The following is a 6,274-nucleotide window of genomic DNA, read 5'->3' on the forward strand; positions in this document are numbered from 1 at the left end:
ATCAATATAAAAATCCTTTGTCAACTCTAAGGAGCTCTGAGAATGTAAGATATTATTTGCAAGGTTCTTATGACAGGTCTAACAAGGACTTTGACCTAAGCACACTCTATAGCCCTCAGTACAGTGTTGGCTGGCCCTCATGATTTTTTTTTTTTTAATTATTACTCATTTCTATTACTATGAATAATTAGTGTAACAGCTGCTCATGAGCCAATGCTGATCTTTGATATGGTTTACCAGGAAGAACTTCCAAGTGCTCAGCCTCTTTCCTCTCCCCTCCCTTGTACACTGGAGCGACATGGATGACTAACGCAGACTGTGTGTGCGGTGCGCTATGTGTGTGCTAACCAGCATGTTCACACATTAAGGAACTCTCATCTCCACAATGGTAAGAAGAAGCAAAACTGAGTGTCGGCATGAACTTCCAATCAGGATATCCCACCTGGAAGCAAGCCAGCTTCCGCCCCTTTGAATAAAGCAAGAAAGACGTGACCTTTCTTGTAAGTGAATGAACAATGCTACTGGCAGGGCCACTGTGCAGGCCTCTGCCTTGAATGTGACTCGAAGTCATTTGGTAACAAGTGAATTCCTGAAAAAGACCTTGGTTCAGCGATAAATCCTGGATATTCAGAACAGCAGAATCAACTGCCCAGTCTTTCTTCTCTAAAAACCCATCTTTTGATATTTTCTTTAGCCTCAATGATTATACTCAAGAACAGTGAGGAGCTGGGCAGTCTCACACACTGCTGATGAGGGAAACAGGTGGGTAAGACCTTTGGGTATCTTGGTGTTATTTAATAACAGATGTTTCCAAAATGTTCTTAACCTGTAACATAGAAATCCTACTTCTAGGAATTTTATCCTGATTAAGCATTTGAAATGTCCCCAAAAAATTAATTACCAGAACAATTTTCATTAAACAATTCATAGAAAGAAAAAAGTATTGTGAGACACCTTGCACACCCAATGATGATAGCCGGTCACGTTAATGAGAGTACACGCCTGCCTACAGTCATAGTTATTATAACAAGAGTTTTTTGGTCAGCTTTGTGTCACTGTAACAAGAACAACTTAGAGGAGGACAGGTTTTATTTGGGGCTCCAAGGTTCAGAGATCTCAGTTCACAGATGGCTGACTCCATTGCTCTGGGCTTGAGGTCAAGCAGCACATCATGGCGGAAGGACCTAGCAGAGGAAAGCTGCTCAATTCATGGCAAGATTGGAAAGCACAGTGGGGTCAGGGGAGGGGCCACAGTTCCCTTCCAGGGCACGCCCTCAGTGACCCACCTCCTCCAGCTTCCCCACATTTGCCTACAGTTTCCACCCAGTCATTCAAACTAGGATGACCAATTAGATTACACCTTTCACAATCCAATCACTCTACCACCAAATACCCCTGCATTAGCCAAGGGCTTGGGGGGGACACCTTATATCCACACCATAACAATGAGTGTCCCTATTAAGAGGAACAAAAGACAAACTGCTTGCATTTTTGCGAATTTATATTTGTGTGCACCGGCCTTGTATAGGAGAGAATGACAGACACAGACACACACATTGAAAGCCTTTACCCAAAAACTTCAGCGGAAGTTTCTGAATGGTAGGATTGTAGGTGAGTTTCATTTCTTCCACTTACTTATCTCCATTTACTACATGAAAGTCTTCTATTTTTAATATTTTTTAAAATTACATTAAAAGTCTGCAACCCAGAGAGAGAGGGAGAGGCTGCTTGTTGATTTCATCTGATTGGGTTCTTGTCATTTGGGGTGATTTTTCTTTGTTTCTTGCTATGTTTTTTTGTTTGTTTGTTGTTTTCTAGGTCAGACTGACATGTTTATATGAGTAGGCAAAAGGACTTTCTCCCAAGTACATTTCCAGATTATCCTGTTTTGCATTTCTTCCCTGCTGACCCGATTTAGTAATGCTCCCCTGCACCGGGAGAGGAAAACCACCTGAGGATGAAGAGTCAAAATAGCACAGATGCCGTCTCAGCCTGAAGGACTGAGGCTGGCCAGCGGACATCTGTGAGTGTAACTGAGGGTCCAGAATGACTGGCAGCCACCACACGTCCCTCGGTTTCCACGACAGTGCTTCATCGTGCCATTCCTTAGGTACGTCCTTACTTAGCCATTCCCTTGAGGGCCTGGGGTGGTTCAGAAACACACACACACACACACACACACACACACACACACACTTCAGTCAGCTCATCATTTTCCAAACACGCATAGCACGGCAGCTGACCATGAGCAGACATCTCCAGTCACCCTCACACCGTCCTACTGCTGGGGAAGACCGGTGGTTCTCGGAACATCGATGCTCACCAAGACGGAGCTATTCTAACCTGCCTACCCCTTTTGCATCATTTTTTCCCTTTTAGGTCATTTCCCAAAAAAGGAAGATTAAAATATATGTTTTAAATCACCTGTGGCAGTGTCTTAAATTATGTCATTTCTTAAAGAAGAAGGAGGAGGAGGAAGAGAGGGTAGGAGAAGAAAGATAGGAAAGGGGAAAATAAGAAAATGGAGAGAAGAGAAGAAGAAGAAAGGGGAGGGGAAAAGAACATCAGTGATTCTCTTGCTTGTTTGGGGGTTTTGTTGTTGTTGTTGTTGTTGTTTTGTTTTGGTTTATTGTGTTTGTCTATCCATTTCTCCAACTGAAGATCCCCCAGTGGAGACCACTTGGTACAAGGCATGCTACCATGAAATTCTGTAGCTTGGGGGGAAAGCTGTGTAGACACTGATTAAGTAAATAAATGTTGCCTTTCTGGGTTATTCTTTTGTCAGAAACACGTTCCCAGGTTGAAGCCCGACCTAAGAATCTCCTCTATAAAAATTTAGCAAGCCTATACTTATATTTTTAAAACTAAAGGCACGGTAAGACAAGAGAAGCTATTCTATAGTTGATCAAGAGTGAAGACAGAAACCTCTAGAAGAAGCAAAATTCATGCATTTTCCCATATCTGATTATCCTATTCATATGTTTCATAGAATTCTTTCCGGTCTGCTCAGATAATCCCATGTCATGAGAATCAACCAACCGTGTAACAATGGCTCCTAGTAGTCAGATTCACAGGTTGATGATACCCTAAGCAACACCAGAGAGCTTTCTCTGGAGCACGTAGACAGTACTCTACAGAGTATATACTTGGTTCTGGAAGAATCTGAAGGATGGAGGGAAAACTTGAGGCAACCTGGAGACTTTCAACCCAGCCCCAGAGCCCCCTTACCCCTTGTTCTGACAGGGCTGCTAGACCCCAGTGGAGAGACCAAGCACTGAAGCCCACCCTCAGTAGAACAAATACAGTCCCCCCCTGAGAATTCTCCCCAAACCACAGCAATTCAATGTCAAATGAAAAGCAAGTTAATTTCCATTCAGGATATAAATGAATACCACTCTCAAATAGGAGTCACCAGATAATTAAGATATGTTAAGGGCATTCACCGCTTAGCTCTAACCTTTTAAAATTGATGTCATGGTGGCCAAGTGCCATCTGGCCACTTTCAGCAACAGAATACTTGAGCAGACCCCCGTTTGCCTTTGGGATGCTCACAATATCCCATGAAGTCGTGAGGATCAGAGGACAGCTATTTTTTTCCCTATTGGGGAGCACGCCAGAGTTTCTGTCAGATAATTCATAAAAATAAATAGGAGCTAAAGGAAAAGGCATGTGTAGTTTCCCTAACATTAATCTAGAGGAATAAGAGTGTATCTAGGTTAGTGGCCTTTTTCCTTGAAGTTTTGGGCTTCTTTCCTAGGTGAGAAACTGCTGGTCTAAAATGACACAGAATTGGGGATCATCCGTCTGCTTTCACTAAAGAGGTTTGGGTTGGGTTGGGTTTGCTGGTTTGCATGTTTGTATTTTTAGTTTAATTTAGTAAGTAGACTCAGTGGGCTTCCTCAGTGCACCTGGTGAGAAGCCAGCTTCCATCTGTCTGTAAATAAAAATGGAAAAGGGGGTCTACATGATATTGAAGGAGACCAGGTGGAGCAAACTCTGCATCTCATGAATATTTCTCTATAAAGACGAACAGATCTCAGGAACATTGTGTTCCAGGTGGCATGTATCTCTTCCCTGTAAATGAGCCAACTGGTCTCAACAGCCTCTTGCTCCTGTAGACCAGAGTAGCACTAGGTGACGAGGACATGCATGAACAGAGGTCATCGTGAGTTTAAAGTATGCTGCCCTGGACTGATGGCCCAGTCATGGCTAGTCTGGGTTTGAGACCTTTGGATAACAGCTGCTCCCCCCAAGACTGCAAGAAGCTGCTCCCACCCGCCCCCACAGGCTGCACTGGTCTGATTGGTGCACATTATCTTCACTATAAGAACACTTTAGCCTATTGTCATTTGCCCCTGGAATTGCCTTCTGCCCTGTGCTGACCTTGTCAAATCACTAAGCCATTTTAAAGATCTGGCAGGCTTCAGGTGGCTTGGGTGACTTTAGGAGTTACCAAAAGCTGGGCAGGAAGGAGATGATGGTATTCTACTTAACCTAAGGGTGGTTGGAAGCACATGGGCTTGCAGGCAGAAAGTCATGGGTTCAAATCCCAGCTCTTTCCTTCAATTTGTATTAGTCAGATGATCAGCCTTTCTGAATTTCAACTTTCTAATTTATAGAACTGGAGGGAAAAAAACTCTCTCACACACTAGATGTGAGAATTAAACAAAATAGCATATGATCATTTGCTTACCAAGAAATAATTACTCAGCACTACCACATGCCATTCATCTTTTGTAATAATTTTATAACTGCTTAGTTAACTGATTCTTTCCATATGACAGGCACCAAGATAAATGTTATTTAACTTAATATTTAACACAACCTACTCCATTAGCCCCATCTTACAACTGAAGAAACTAAGACACCCAGAGGTTAAGAAATCTGCCCATGGTTGTATAAGAAAGTCTCAACAATAAAACCCAGGTTTGACCAGTAACCTGGACTCTTACATGTTTATAAGGCTTCCTGGTGCAAAGAGCCTGGTAACTATGATTCATAAGTAAATAGTGTTTCCTCTGCAAGAGGGTCTGTTTCCTACTTTAAAATGTTAAACCTAATGGACACTTTACCGTACTGTTATTTGCCCCTGCAATATGGGGAAATCTTAATTAGTAAAAGGAGGAAGAAGAATTTACAATTTGCTCCACTGGGAAGTATAATGAGCAACTGTGAGGTTTCAGCTCTCCGGGGGCAGGGGGCAAATACCAGTTGCCCTTCCATCATCATCATTATTATTGTTGTTGTTGTTGTTGTTGTTGTTATTTTGAACCCAGGGGCACTTAACCACTGAGCCACATCCCCAGCCCTCTTTTTATTTTTTCATTTTGAGACAGGTTCTTGCTAAATTGCTTAGGGCCTCACTAAGATGCTGAGGCTAACTTTGAACTTGCGATCCTCCTGCCTCAGCCCCCAGAGTCACTGGGGTTACAGGTGAGCACCACCAGTTACCCTTCTTAAGAAGAACTTAGAAAGCTGCCATCTCATATATTCAGTTATCCCAGGAAGTGGAGTTTCCCCCACCCCCAGCCCCACCCAGACTCACTGTATCTGTGCTAGAGATGCCAGCCTTTGAGGATGGCTCAAATCCCAGCTACTCCGGTGGTTCTTGGATCTGCCTCCATGACACAGTGGGAAGCCAGACTGCAGAACACTCTCCCTTGGAGGATCAAGGGAATCCGGTGTGTTCTGCTTCCCTCTTGTGGTTACTTTAAATTCTTTTCCTAAAAGTGAAGCATGAAATTTTGATGTAGTCCTCAACTCAGGGGGCTAAGTTTGCATTCTCTGTACTATTTACATCAATGTAAAACATGTATAAACACTAGCACACTAACTTTTAATTGATCTCTGAGTGACACGATGATGTGTGAATTCTCAAGTGCATTAGAAAATGTCTCTTGATGGAAACTTGGTCGACCCAAGGATAGCTCTTTTCTCCACAGCCTAGTGTGGAGCTTGATCATGCATCAACACAAAAGGAAGCTTATATGGAAAGGGGTGGGAGAGAATTGCAAGTTTTCTATTGTTATCTACTTTTTATGAAGATGTTAAAATAGGTTAATATTTTAAATTGAAAGAAAAGAGAGAGGCAGCATATGAGACAAGTCAGGAATTATACTGAAATGATTTGTTCCTCAGTGCCGGAGACCACAGCTGAGACTGAGGGAGAAAGGAAGAATATAATAAAATAGTCATAAAACCATACTACATAGTGAGATGATCAAAATATGCCTAGAAATTTTAAGTAAGATTGTCACTGGGTAGCTTTAAAAAA

Source organism: Callospermophilus lateralis, chromosome 11 (genome assembly GCF_048772815.1).
Source record: "Callospermophilus lateralis isolate mCalLat2 chromosome 11, mCalLat2.hap1, whole genome shotgun sequence".
Taxonomy (NCBI): Eukaryota; Metazoa; Chordata; class Mammalia; order Rodentia; family Sciuridae; genus Callospermophilus; species Callospermophilus lateralis.